This window comes from Suncus etruscus, chromosome 5 (genome assembly GCF_024139225.1).
Source record: "Suncus etruscus isolate mSunEtr1 chromosome 5, mSunEtr1.pri.cur, whole genome shotgun sequence".
In the NCBI taxonomy this organism is placed as follows: domain Eukaryota; kingdom Metazoa; phylum Chordata; class Mammalia; order Eulipotyphla; family Soricidae; genus Suncus; species Suncus etruscus.
This window is the reverse complement of record NC_064852.1, coordinates 69518549-69534801: the sequence shown is the minus strand read 5'-3', so window position 1 is coordinate 69534801 and position 16253 is coordinate 69518549.

Here is a 16253-nt window from a genome sequence, read left to right as displayed (position 1 = left end):
TCTCATAGCTCAGTATGATACCTGCTCAGCAGCATGAAAATCTCATTAGAGATTGCAAGCAAAATGAAAACTCAGGTTCCATTTCAGATCTACTGAATCATAATCTGCATTTAAACCAGATCCCTTGGTGATTTATATGAATACTAATATGTGAGAAACACTGTTAAAAGTGTTTACTATGTAATCTTGAGGTATTTTCAAATTTCAAATATGTCTTAAAACCCCTAATCAAGCCTCTGGCCAAACTAATGAAAGTAAAACCAAATTATATTCCTTAGACAAAAAAATATATCAATAAAAATATTATGTTAAATGCAATGTTCACAACAAAACCAGAAGTGATTGGACATCATCATAGCTTCAGACAATATAAAGTAAAATTGAATCCATGTTATCCTAAAATTTAGATCTATAAGCGGGAGAATGTGTTACAGAAATACAAGATAGACATCACATAAAGATAAAATCTGGGATAAAATAAGAGAATTATGAGCCATTTCTACTTATAAAAATACCAAGTAAAACTAACATAGTGAAAAAATTTGACCCAGAAAAACAAGTGTGCTCCAGTATTGAGAATAGGTATCTAGAGTAGCCTCATGGAATTAAGTTATTCAGTGAGATACAGATATAAGATGATAAAGGCCAAGAAAGACACACGGATACATGTTGAGTGGGAGAACTTTTAATTTATCAAATATAGCCTCTGTTCCAAGGTAGTCCAAAATCAATAGAAGATATTGGTAAATTAATATGTACAGTTCTATATACACTATACACATTGTATATATGCAGTGTATATAGAAAACTATATATAGCACTAGAAGTATATATACACTATATATATACTATATATATATATCAATTTTATACCAAAAGTATAGAAATAACAGACTAAAGGAAAAAGGATATATATTCTAAACAGAAAAGTATCAGAAGTGAAGTGACATTTCTTAGCTTACAGAAAAACAATGATTCTATTACAGAGTTTGAGGTGGAAGACTCAGATTCAAAATAACGGTCAGGAAGGAATCAGATATGTTGGACCCAAAATGTCAGGAATCTTAGTTTCACTGTTTATTAATGGAAAAATCTCATGATTTTAAGTAGGTAGTTGACATAATGAAAGGTAAATTTTTCTCTGAGAAGTAATTGCAGGATAGAATTTACCATAGAAATTAACTGGAAGATGTTCTCAGTAATCTAGTAAGAGAGAATAAAAATTAAATCATGTAATTAAATAAAAAGAAAAACTTATTACTCAAAACGGAACTCTCAAAACCTTTGTATCCTTTATTTTTTTTCTATGATATAATGCTCTGGAGATTGGTTGATGAATTTCTGAGCTTATGGAATAATTTATTAGAAGCTAAAATGCTGTGAGAATGTGTATGGGTAAACAGAACAGCCTTTTTGGCACTTCAGGAAAAAAAAGGAAGAGGGAAAAACTAAGAGTCTTGAAATCCAGTAAAAGAAACAAACAAACAAAAAATTACCCAGAATCAGAAATCAGAGATTACAAAAGCACTTCATGTTATCTATTTTTAGTGAGTCATCCCTGAACCACTCAACTATCGAAAATGAAGTACAGGCAAGAATAATAAATATTCTAATGGTCTCCGCAGGCCTCTTAAAAAAAGTGAAATATATCCATGAAAGAATTATCCCTTCTATTCATTACATTCTGTATATTTCTTTATTTTTGCTTAAACTAAATCCTATTCACACATAGAAGTCAAACAATCTCAGAAACCAGTAACCCCAAACTTTTATCCCTCCTTTTCTACCATTATATGGAACACACACACACACACACACACACACACACACACACACACACACACACACACACACACACACACACACACACACACAAATTCACAGAAAATTTCAGCATCAAATATCCAGAATATGCCTGCTCATTGTATTTTGAACTGAGATGAAAGTAAAACGGGTACATGTTGAGATGCAACATTAGACGCAATGTCCCCAAAATGGTCTGATGTATTTTTTTTTCTGATTATAGTAATCATGAATGACAGTTCAAACATAGGAAAGACAGTAACAAATACAGTATCTTCCAGAAATGAAAATTGTCAAATTACAGCCTTTTGCTTTAAGGATCAGAAAGTAAAGACCAGAAGTACATTTTCTGTGCTTTTTGACAATGTTCTATTGCATTGCTATTGAGTTCATTTCCTAAATTAGCAGACATTTGAAGCTTTGATTGGGAAGTGGAGTGAGTTAGTAAAATGTGTATACACAGGAAAAGGAAATGAGAAAAATGATGAGACACTATAAAATATTTATTTAACATTTCATAAAATTTTGTATTGAAAACATGTCTAAACTATAAGAAATCTGATATTTCTGGAAATTATCACTATTTAAAATACTGGTTTATAAATAAGTGTAGAGCTGTCAAATCCAATAGACTTCTTTCTTATAAAAATAAGAACCGGAGTGATGGTGCAGTGATAGGGTGTTTGCTTTGCAAGCAACTCACCCAGGATGATCTGCTGTTCAATGGCCTGGCCTCCTATAAGGTCCCCCAAGCAAGGAAGAATTTCTGAGTGCATAGCTAGGAGTAAGCCCTGCGTGTCACCAAGTGTGTCCGAAAGTAAAAAAAAAAGTGATCTTAAGAGGAAATCTAGTGACAATGTGAATCATTTATTTATTAAAGCTCCAGGGTTGCAATAATAATAATAATAACAATAAATAATAATATACTAGATAAAAAGTTTTGAGTATTAACTATGGAATAAAAATATACATTGATTATTAGCTAACTTGATTTTATATTAATATTTCATTTTAGGTATGTAATACTGATGAAATAGGTAATGTTAATATTCCAGATTTTGAAATGAGAACACTGCTTTGTGAAAAGTTAAATAACTTAAAGGCGATCACATAGTTCTCAGTGGCAGAATTAGTAACCTTTCTTCAAATAATTGCTCATTACTAACAGGATAACTTTCAAAAATTGACAAATACAAAAGGAATAAAGGCTCATGAGTTTGATATTACAAACTGTTCGCCAGGCTGGGAAACATATTCATCTATTTAGTCTGATCTAAGCGCTGCAGACAATCATTATCAAACTGAGAGTCCTCTACAGAAAATGACCCCCGTTTTTGTTTGTTTGTTTGTTTGTTTGTTTTTTAGCAGCAATTGTTCTGAATTCCTTAATAGCAACGCCTTTTTATTTTTTTTTTTATCAAAGAAAGCACATACAACTGAAGTGTGGTCTTGTATTCAATCTACAATTTGGTTAAAGTCTATTCAGATTTAATCATCTATGTTCATTTACATTCTTATCTTTCCCTATACTCTCCTTTTAAAAATGCTGCTTCAAAGTCTCTGATATTTTATTTCCTCTAAATCATTTTATAGAGATAATTATTATTCACTGATATAAATTGGAAGAGTTCTTCATGCACACAAGAAAAGAATTAGTATTTTTAGTTCAAAATATTGTAATTATAGGGAACATAATAGTCTAATTCATATTGTTATAAACATGCCTGATATATTACACTTCTTATAACATTTAATCCATATACAATGAATTAGTTTTAGATTTTGGAGCATCAATAATATTTTACCTATTATGTTCAAATACCATATTTTTCCATGTGTTATATCTGCATATATATACTGATGAGGAAGTTAAAATTAAAATGCTTAATTAACTTTCTAATTGCCACATATTCTAAGTAATATTTAAAATGTATTTAAAATGGATTGTTATAGCTAATTAGGTTATTTTTTTCATAACACTTATTTAGACATTTATAATGTAGACCTATAAATTCCAGCTCACCCATATTAAACAGAAAGGTCTTTGACAAAGTAATGTTTTAAGAATGTTTCTAGAAAAATTGATTTATGTTCTATATAAAACAGGGGAAATTTATCTCAGTACAAGACTTAGCATCTTTTGTTTCTTTCCTATAATGTTACCATTCAAATCTAAATTGTTAAACAATCAAGACCTAAAGGCAATAATTTAAGAACAAAATCATGTAGAGAACTAATTAAACACAAGTTTTCCTGTTTCTTCTACTTTTATTTTTTTCTTCTACTGCAGGTAGATTTACTTTAATAAATATTTCTTGAAGCCTTTCCAAGCTTCTAAAAATTGAAGATGCAAAGAATACAAAATAGAAAATCTATAGTTATTCACAGTAGTCTGATGGCCTTATTGCAGAAAACAACACACTTCAAAGTAAGTTATTCTGACAATAACTCTGCAACTTGTTTTTCAAATATTTTTGCAGTCAAACAATGTTGATGAATGCTGAGTACTATTAGATATTTCTTGATACTTTTGTGCACTTCAGTTTCTTGCATGTCCTGCCTGATGAAATGCTTTTTTAACTTGTAATTTGCAAAAGTAGAATGCACCCTAAAATAATTACCAATTTTATGATCATTTATCTCTATGTCTAACCTCCCTTATCTTGTTCTTTATATAATTTCCAAGAAAGTATTCTCCAAAAATAGGAAAATTAGAAGCACACATAAAAATTCATGTCAAATTTGTACAAACAATTCAGTGTAGATTTTTACAATAAATAGTTATACATTGTCAGTACATTTTGTTTTGTTTGCTATCAAAATTACTTATATTGTATAAATTCTTTAATTTATTAAGCTTAGTAAAAGTGTTCTACCATTTCCACAAAGTCAGAATAACACAGTAAATATCCTTGATGCTGGTCACCAGGATATTATTTTTTATTATAACTTTATAAACTCTCCACACACTGCTGAAATACAAAACAAGAACTTTATAAAGGAAGTTCTGGTTCTTTTAAAACCTCTAGTAAATGTTGTCTTGTTTGTATCTTTATGGGAATACTTTTTAAATACTTTTTAAATCTGTTTTTCAAAGTTTGATACATTCATAGTAGGTTTATTATTTTGTTTAACTTTGAAATAAAAAGGTTGATGGACAAATAACATGGTATCCTTTCCCTATTGCTTGCCTTATTGTAAAGACTCTTTATCAGGTGAATCTTAGGCGCTTCAATCAACTAATGCATACAATAAGCTATGCCTTTAAAATTATAAAGACTATGGCCTAGAAGAATGTGTACCATCACATTTTCTGTTTACAAATAATAAAAAATATAGCCTTAAAATTTTATAAATTAAAAATAATAAAAATATAAAATACTTTATATTAAAAAATAGATCATTATAGGCCTATATGATGGATCACAGCTTTTGCCAAGTTTTTGGTTGATTAGTCCACTATTTCCTAGGAACTTTAATTCCCTCCATTGTTTTATAATAAAAGTCCAATCCAGCCTTCACCTTTCTTGAGGGGATGGGTTTCCTAAAAATTTCTCAGTGATCTGAAAGTTTACTTTCAGAAATATTTGGCTAACCTGGTCTGATGGTTCAATCCTATAGTTTAGAGATGTAGATACTGTGAGGGTCCACAGTATCATGGGCCAACAAGGCAACCCCAAAAATCTATATATTTCAGAACTACCAGAAATAAGGTAAACAGAACTTATCTGCCTACGAAAGATTGATAGAAGAGAAATGAAGGTCTTTACTATGCGTCTAGGAGAACACAACCTTGTTGCTAGGGGAACATGACCTATGTGACTAAGGGGAATGTTACCTCCATGATGGGAAAAGCACAGGAGGTGGACTTCAGTGAGACATACCAAATATTTCCTCTAATAGACACCCATCTTCCTTTCCACCAGAATGGCTACAAAGGGTTCTCCTTTCAGGGGCTCTGTTTGGCAGGCGTGAGTCTGCCCTGCTTAGAGTATAAATCTCAATGGGGTCCAAGTCTGTCTCCGAAGGCCCCTGGCTACAATCTAAAATGTAATTTTATCGAGTAATTTCATTAGGCCTCCCAAAAGGCTGTAATTTATACTCCACCCACTAAAAATGAAAATAAGCAAATAAATAAAGGATTGAAAATGTCAGTGCTCTACTTTAATGTAAATTCTCTATATGTTTGGTAAAGCGCATTGACTTCCAAGTAATAGTGTACTGTTGACTTGATATATATTGACTTATACCTACAAGGGACTTATTGATTGTTTTTAGTAAATACCCTGTGAAATGTTTTCTCATTTGGCTGAAAATAAAGCTCAGCTTTCAGCAAGATTTTCTTTCTTTTTCAAGGATAAATCTTCGTTGATCATAGCGCATATTCTAAAATTTGATTTGAAGCAATTATTTTCTGTGTGCATATCCTGAAGACATGAGAAAAGTAATTCCAGGCTAATAATACTTATTTTAAAAGAATACACTCTTTTACTCTAATGTGAATATAAATACAATCATGATATTTCCACAATGAAGTAGCAAATAGAAATGGATGTGAAAGGTTAAAAAAGCTGTCTTTAACTTCATATTCTTATTTTCTAAATGATAAGTAATTGTTTTAAAAATGTATCTCTAATAGTTTACCAAGGAAAAGTAGACAAGAGTATTAGAAATTATAGGAGGAAACCGAAACATTTATAGTATGAAGGGAGGAGGTAGACATAGAACATTGTATTCATAAAACTGTCAGCCAGATTATGGTAAACATGTGGTATCAGTAAAAACTGGGGGAAAATATAAAAAAACAATATTTATTTAGTTGGAAGATGTAGTCCTGTGATAGTTTATTTTCTCATGTAATTTAAGTAATGATTTCATTCATGTTATATAACTTGTAAAGCCTATAATTTTCAGTTTTTTAACTACAATGATGTTGTATACCACAGATAATAATCACATTGGTCCATGACCAAATTAAAATTATCCATATGTCAGCCAAATTCAAGTTCATGTCACATAAAAAGTTAGTAGTCATGTTACACTTGCCTTTATATGGCAAATAGTTTAATTATGTAAATTAGTTCCAGGGTATTTTTATATCTGTATATTATTAAAAATTGTGAATTAGGGCCAGAGCTATAACACAACAGTAGGGCATTTGTCTTGCAAGCGGCCAAGTTCAGAAAGACTCCAGTTCGATTCCCGACATCCCATATAGTCCCCCAAGTCTGACAGGAGTGACTTCTGAGAACAAAGCCATGAGTAACCCCTGAGAGCAGCTGAGTGTAACCCAAAACCAAACAAAAACGAACAAAAAACTGTGAATTAATAGTAACTCTATGACTATTACATTTTTCTTTTAGCTACTATTCTGTGCTGCTTTTTAATTTTTTCTTAGTAATCTAAATCATATGAATATATTTTGATATTAAGACTTTGCATTTTAATTAAGACATATTTCATATATTCTTTAATAGTTTATCACTATGTGCATTTAATATATAGAACATTTGTAGCTATACATATGCCTTTTACATATAACAATGCATAGGACATGCCATGTATCTATCATCACAATGTAAATAAAATTGTCCTGTGAATTACAGCTTATGTGTAAGTGACTGTTATAGACATGGTTGCAAACTGTAAAGTGTTTTTCAACTCTTAATAAATGAGGAACTGATTTAATATTGTTCCTTCCATTAAATTTTGTTGTGTGAATTCTATTTGCAACACAGTTGTCAGTTTCATTTTTAGACTTCTGCTATTATCAACAAAATTTATCTTTATCAACAAAATTGCAGTTCCCACGATCTCTTTGCTGTTAACTTTCTACTCGGTTCAACTAGTAGGGGTTCAAGGAGCTATTTAAAAATAAGAAACATGTCCCCTTTTCCTTTTCTTTGTTTCTTTTTTTTTTTTTTTTTGTCTTCTGTTTAAAAGACCTCGTGTTCTCTACTTGTCTTGCAGATGCAGTATGGCAACATAGTTAACCATGTTTGTTTGATGCCCTCTTCTGGGTGCTCCATTATTAGGGACCTTGGTACCTATGTTAGCAATGACCAACTTCTCTCTCTCTCTCTCTCTCTCTCTCTCTCTCTTTTAAAATTAATTTATATTTTTATTTTGATCAAAGTGAATTACAAATCTTTCACAGGATTATTTTAGGTACATAGTGATATTGAATCAGGGGCATTCCCCCCCCCACACCAATATTGTCCTCCCTCCATCCCTGTTCCAGCATACATCCCATATCCCCCTCTTTGGCAAATTAAAATATCAATATTGATTTCTATTTGCCTGAATAACTGCTAACACAGTGATCATTTTGATCACATTCTAAGGCCACCTTATTACTCTGATTACCATAGCATTTCTTTGAATTTGAGTAATTAAAATATCATGGTTATTTGAATCTGTTTGTGGGGCATAAAAACTGGAAAGATATTCAGTGGTCAGAGATCACTCTTGAGAACTTGAGAAAACATGTGATAAAATTGGGATTGACAACTTGCAAGATAAACACTTTATCCCCAGTACTATCTCTCAGAGTCCTGGACAATTCATTTTAAAGCTATTTATAGAGCAATCACTGTTTACCTGCTGGCATTGTAATGAATGCACTACAACCGACCTGTCTCTTCAGTCTCATGTAATGAGATAGAGGTCCTCATTCAATGTACTTGAGTTATGCTGATTTTATTTTCAGGTCAACGGATATACACATTTCACTTTATCAAAGTATGTTTATACCTAATTCTTTTTTTGATAGGCAATCCTGTTTAGACAATAAATAATAACCTAGTACTTCATACCTCAAGTTAAATACTAATTTTTGTTCTACCTACACTAATTAATGATTATTATAATTTTTCATTTTAATACTTTAATTTTAAATTTTAATGTTTCCTCATGATACATACAAAATAGACAGTATTTAATTATAGAATTTAATTTTACATATCTGTGAATCCGTTAAAATGTAATAAATAAGCGCTAAATGCCTAGTAATTCTATTTTTCAGTACCTATCTCAAAATATAAAATATCAGAAAGATATTTTAAATTCTTTACTTTGCAGCACTGTTCACAATAGCCAAGATCTGGAGACAATAAAGGTGTCCAAGAACAAATGACTAGACAAAATAAAACTGATATAAAGACATCATGAAATACCACTATCTTCTAAAGAAAAAAATTAAATCATGCAATTTGCTAGTGTATGGATGGAACTGGTGGCTATCATACTGAGTGAAGTCAGCCAAAAGGAGATAGACAAAATGATTTTTCTATTGTGTGAGAGAGAAAAAAACGTATGAGACTAAAAGATAGTCAAAGGTAAAAGAACAAACGTAAGAACTTCTCCATAGAACCAAGAGGGAATGTATGACAGGATCCTTAGTGGAGGAGGTTAGTAGACACTGGTAAAGGTTTTGTGTTGGAACATTTTATGAATTAAACACTATAATTGACAGCACTGAAAATCATAGTGTTTCAAATGGAAAAAAAATGTTAGAAAAAAGAAAACTGTATCAATATCTATGTAACTTTAAACACTAGGAGTTTACTAATTCTCAAGCATTTTATCTTCAAATACAATAATTATTATTTAATAAATTGTTTAATTTATTCTTTCCAACATCTTTTAAGATATATATTACTTTTATAACATACATAATTTTGTTAAAATTACCTTAAAGTATATGGAGTAAACTACTACATGAAATGGATTTTTAACTTAATGAAGAGAATGAAATGAGTAAAAGATAAAAATTTTTTCTTCATAGTTTCACTGCATCCAGAGATATGTACAATATACAAGTGAAATAAATGTTATGTCATATGATTGAAAGAAATATTAAAAGGAAGTTGAACAGCTAACTAAAGACTATCAAGTAAGGATATTGTAACATTATCATTGAGACATTTGGGGAAATTTCCTTGTTAAACCAAGAATTAAACAATCTAAGAAAGTAAACCTAAAATGAGAGTAAGGGAAAAATGACCAGGTAGAGGAAATTTCATTAATTTTAAAAAAATATCTTACGTTTTCAAGCAGATCTTTCTCTGGCTTCCATATTTCTCTCCTGCTTTCTATCTCATTCCCTGAAGTTTTTAGTAATAAGTTAATTATGATTAATAATCTATGTATTATTGTTTGAAAATAAAGCTGTTTTGATTTGAAAAGTAATAGTTTAAAGAAAGCAATTTCACTGAAGTCTAATAGGGTTAGCATAGTTCATGTTTAGTTGATCTTAATACTTTTGTTTACTTGATGTCACAATTTATATGCTAATATATATTTTGGAGAGTTGGATCATACCCGGCTGCACTCAGGGTATACTCCTAGCACTGCACTCAGAAATCGCTCCAGGCAGGCACAACAGACCATATGGGATGCTCGGATTCAAACCACTGTCTGTTCTGGAACGGTTGCATACAAGGTAAACGCCCTATCACTGTACAATTTATCTGGCCCAATTTATATGCTAATATTTAAGAGATAAAACCATTAAAAAATGTTCACCACAACCTATGTCAAAATGAACAGTTTCACCAAGATTGATTTGCTCCTACTTGTTAAAACTAATCATATTTTACAAGAGAAATGGCAGGTAAGCATAGCACTAAGAGTATAATCTAGATTTGGATTTTAGTTTACTTATGATAAAAAATAATTTCTTGTAAAATTCTGTTAGCAATAGGGTTAAGACACCATAGATGATAAAGTAGATTAATGCATATCAAAAGATATGCATTTAGAGAAGAACTTAATTCATTGTTTCAGAATCACTTTTCAGACCCTCACCACTCGTCATGAAAAAGCCAAGTGTGTATAACACAGAATATAAAAGAATGTCTACAATGCTGTGAAAACAATTTAAACTCATATATCATCTTCACACAAAAAGACATTATTACGGGGCCGGGCGGTGGTGCTAGAGGTAAGGTGCCTGCCTTGCCTGCGCTAGCTTAGGACAAACCGCGGTTCGATCCCCAGGCGTCCCATATGGTCCCCCAAGCCAGGAGTGACTTCTGAGCGCATAGCCAGGAGGGAGTAACCCCTGAGTGTCACCAGGTGTGGCCCAAAAGCCAAAAAACAAAACAAAACAAAACAAAACAACCAAAAAGACATTATTAGGCCATCACAATGATGTATTTGAAGCTTTGACTAATGAAAAGCTTGTATTTAGTTTATTTAAAAAAACTAACATTTCTTAACCTCCTTTTGATGTATTAAAACAATAAATGATGGGACTGGAGAATTTGAGGGCATTTGCCTTGAAACTCAAAAGATCTGGGTTTGATCACTGGTACACCACATAGTCTCCAAAGTATTTACTGGAATGATCCTTAAGAATCTTCTTAGCATTGTCTAGTGTCTCTTGTCCTACCCACAGCCACTCTACCCTTCATTTTCATTCCCACCACCTAAAGAATGCCAAATAAAGACATATGAATAGGAGAACTTCATTAAGGAAAATTACAATGATTTATATCAGAGTTTCCAATTGTTGGTTCATTGTTGTTTATGGATAGTTTTCTGAATAATCTTTGTGTATGTGCTTTCTTTTGTTGTCCTTGAGTCTAATGGTTAAAAAACTATCTATATCCTACTTGATTATGATGATGAAGTTGTAGGGTTGATATTCTCAGGTTAGAAAATTGGAATTTGTCAGGCTATGGTTGGAATTTAAGCTCTAGCATATATACATTCTTTATCCTTTTAGGGCCCATTTACAAAACTTAAGTGCTTTCTATTTTTTGAATTATTAATTCAAAATTATTAATGGAATATTAAATATACCAATGATACTTGATATTACTGTATGTGTTGCAAAAAGTGATTTAGATATTTACTTATTTACTTTTTTTAATCATGAACTTATTCAGAAGAAGCTGCTTATTATAAGATATTATCAAGCAACTAATAAAAATAAATTACATTATTTCTACTCGAATAAATAGCTTTGTACTAAGGACTACATAATGCAAACATTTGCAATTATTTAATTTTTGTTTGGTAACTATGAAGTTACAATAAAGATTTTTAAGTTCTCTTTCAAATTGAAGAAAAATATCACTAGTTTTCTTAATTTCTGCACTATTTGTTTATTATGGAATACATCATTTATAAGAAATGAAGTCTAATGATTATAAGAATGTCTATCACTTTATCTATTACATATACAAATATTCTTTCATTGACATTCAGGACATATACATCATATACAATTCCAAATAGCAATGATTCAGATATAATATTACTAAGGTTAGCAAAACTGTCAATAAAATTTTATAAGATATGCTACTGTTTTACTTTTAATTCTAATGAAGGAAAATTTCTAAATACATGAAAAATTATGAGAATTTTATGAGAAGCAATTTTATGAGAAGCAAACTACAATATATATGCTCAATCTTTGATAAGGAGCCATGAACTTGAAATGGAATAAACACAGTCTCTTCAACAAACGGTGCTGGAACAGTTAAATAACCACATGCAAGAGATTAAAGATTGATCTATATCTCACACCTTCAATAAAATTCAGTTAAAGTGGATCAAAACTTGGAGAAAAGACACAAATTCATAAAGTTCACTGAGGAAACATAGGCAGAATACTCTAAGATTTAGACCACAAAGAAGTCTTTAATGATAGGATGCAAATGGCAAAGCCTATGGAATCAAAATTGAATAAATTAACTTATATCAAACTAAATATGTATGTAATTTTGTATGACAAAAGAAACACAGACTAAAATTAGAAGATATCTAACTTAGTGGGAGAAAACTTTTGCATTCAACACATCAGATAAAGATATCATATCTAGTTAGGGGCTGGAGCGATACCACAGTGCTAGGGTATTTGCTTTGCAACTCAGGATGTACCCAAGTTCTGACCCTGGCATTCCATATGGTCCCCCAAGCCAAGAGCGATTTCTGAACACAGTAACCCTGAGTACCACTGGGTGTGGCCCAAAAACAAATAAACAAAAAGTAAAACCTTAGATAAACCCTTTATTTAAAAATAAATAAATAGGGGCCGGCAAGGTGGCGCTAGACGTAAGGTGTCTGCTTTGCAAGCGCTAGCCAAGGAAGGACCTGGTTCGATCCGGTGTCCCATATGCTCCCCCCAAGCCAGGGGCAATTTCTGAGTTCTTAGCCAGGAGTAACCCCTGAGCATCAAATGGCTGTGGCCCGAAAAACCAAAAATAAATAAATAAATAAATAAATAAATAAATAAATAAATAAATAAATATATAAATATAGTATCAAAAATATTGATGTTATCATTTTTATACTTAATTCAGAAAACAACATTAAAAGAAAAGTTTGAACCCTAAAATAAATAAACAAAAAGAAGCACTGATCCTAGGCTTTGCCCTAGGATCCATACAAAAACCAAGACCACCAACTACAGAAGACTGATTAAAACAACAGTGATGGAACAGAACTTCTAGAAACATAAAGACAGACACCACCCTAGGCTCCATCGATCTCTAATTACAGAGGCCTGATTTTATCATCCACGACTGAGCAGAAAGTTCCCAGACATCACAAAAGGGCCTAGGGAAAAGAATAAGGGCATGTATGGAGCCTGTGTTTATTCCCATGAGAATATACTACAAGGGTGGAGAAACCCTGTATCTATTAGGTCAAGGGAACTCCCTTTCTAATCTCCCCAATAGTTACTGTGCCTATGCAAAAAAAAAAAAAAAAAAAAAAGCACAAATTAGTTTTTTTGTTATTGTTGCTTATTTTTGTTGCTTTTTTGTTTGTTTTAAGCTTTGTCTTGTTTTTATCTCAGGACCATGATTGTTGTTTGGTTGTTGTCTTTATTTCTGTGGTGCTTATTGCTGTGATGCTTTTGGGTTGGTTTTATTTTTTGTTTTCTGTTCTTTTTTTCCCTTTTTTGTATTCTTGTTATTTTTTTCTTCCTTTCCCCTTTCTTCTCTTAAATTGATATTTATAGCCTCTAGAAGGACTCATCCCGTTTTTTGCTTGTTTGATTTTTGACACACACCCCTTTTTTCCCCTTCTTTCCTGCTAACAGAACAACATGACTTGAATCACCTTGTTCTTCCTCACAATTTGGAGAGGAAATAAGGGAAGGTACCAAGACCAAACTGTCAGATGAACATCAAGTAGAAATAAAAAACGATCAGGCTTAAACACCAAATCCAAAGCCAACGACAACAGAATGGATACCCAATCTACAACAAGCTAGAGACACAGAGGGGGCCACTTATACTGGCAGCCTGGGGGGCACAGGAGGGGGATATGGGATGCATGCTGAGAACAGGGGTGGATGGAGGACAACATTGGTGGTGGGAATACACCTGATTCAATGTCACTATGTACCTAAAATATTACTGTGAACAATTTTTAATCCACTGTGGTAAAAATAAAAATTTCTCATAAAAAAGAAGCACTGCTAACAATTTAATAAATATTTGTATTTTTGGTTTTCATTCCTTATTTCAATCTACATTTCTAAAACTTATTTATATTAATAAACTTACAAACCTCAGGTGCATTCATGTATACTGTTTGAAAATGAATTCTATTACCTGTAATTTTTATTTCTCTATATCATTCACATTTAGGTCATTGAGCAAACCTATAGATATTTTTATGCTATTCAATTGCTCTTTCTCCTTGCAAGATTTTACTGACTTATTTTATTTCCAATGTTGTATCTTTCAACAGAAACAAAAAATATTCAATAAATTCTTCTTTTTAAAGAACCTGATAAAATATAAACTATAGAAAATTTATTTCCTTTGTTAGGATTTCTGTTCTTCTAAAAGACAGACAATATATTTCTTATTTTTATAAATGTAAGCGATAATAACAAGTAAGTCTTTATACTTATTTGACTTTGAACTCTAGTTCATGTTCTGGAAAAATGTCCATTGTTTATTAATGTTTATTGTGAAGTATATGTAATAATGGAGATTTAAGTGTGGCAACAAGACTCCAATGTGATTTATTGCTCTTAACTTCTTACACAATGTGATTATAACTGGCAAAATTTGGAGTGTTTAATATGCAAAAGTAATCTAAAAGGATAAAAATTGTGGTGGAAATATTGATATACATGGTTATACACATGTAAAAGACATATAATGGATCACAGTATGACTGTTTTTAGAAATATGTTTGACTTTATGAACGTTAAAATATACTCTCAAACAAGTTAATAATGATATTAATAAACTTGAAAGTAATTGGAATATAGGAATACAAAGCATTAAGTATAGAACTTGAGGCATTCGAGGAGGGGAAAAAAAAGAACTTGAGGCATTCATGTTAAAAGAATGTGTTCCAGCCCATTAAGCTATCTTCACATCCCACTTTGTATTTTCTTACTCCACACATTGAAAAAAAATCGAAAAATTTAAATTGTGCTTTTTTTAATTTAATGAGAAATAGAAATAGTGTGAGAGGAAATAAAACATGCTACAATACTTTCTGGTATTGCTGCTTAAATTTACATCTAAACAGAAACCTTTTTGATATGAGTCTAACTTTAAGAATGTGTCAGTGTATGTGGTCTTATCCCCTTTTCTCAAAAAAGAAAACTTGAAAGTTACACACAAAAATATATGTGCATAGAAAACTTATCTCTTATAGCAAATATTCATTAAAGGGGAATACTAAATGGTTGCTTGTGTGAAGATTAGAGTAGTAGAAGGGGCTCCATTTTGTCAACCCAAAGTTAAGTTTTATTTTAAGGCTAACAAGGCTAAGGTTCCATGTAAGGGCTAAGTTTTTATACCAATAATAATGACAGACCCCCAAGGCCCTAGAAACCACTATATACTACCCTAGACATCTAGCCATAAAAGGGCATGATGAAACACAGTAGAAACACCCTAGACAATAGCTAATCAATAAATTTAAAGACTTCCTGCTTCTAGCCCTATATAAACTGGCTTGTGACATATGAGCAAGGTTGCCTTCTCAAAAGGTGGCTCTAATTGTTCAGTTTTTAGCTTATTTGTTGATGGAATAAAGCTTTGCTTTGCTTTATTTCAACTGTGTGGTCTCATTCTTTGACTTCGGAACCTAACACTGGTAGATCTATAAAAGGGAGAGTCATTATATTAGATCAGTATCTAGAAAATCTAGGAGATATGTTGGATAATATAAAATAGGTGAATATGCAAAGTCCAGATAACATAGTATTTAACCAATAGAAAATTTCAAAGAAGGGGAATAAAAGACTGAATATAAATCATAATTCAAATTGTATTTAAGAGACATTAATTTGCTGTTGTCATATATTAAATTCATTATTGAAATAATTCCCAGAGACGAGGGCCAGAAGGTCCAGCTCACGATATGAATCTCACCACAAAGAGTGGTGAGAGCAGTTAGAAAAATAACTATACTGAGAACTATCATAACAATGTCAATAAGTGAGGGAAGTAGAAAGCCTGTCC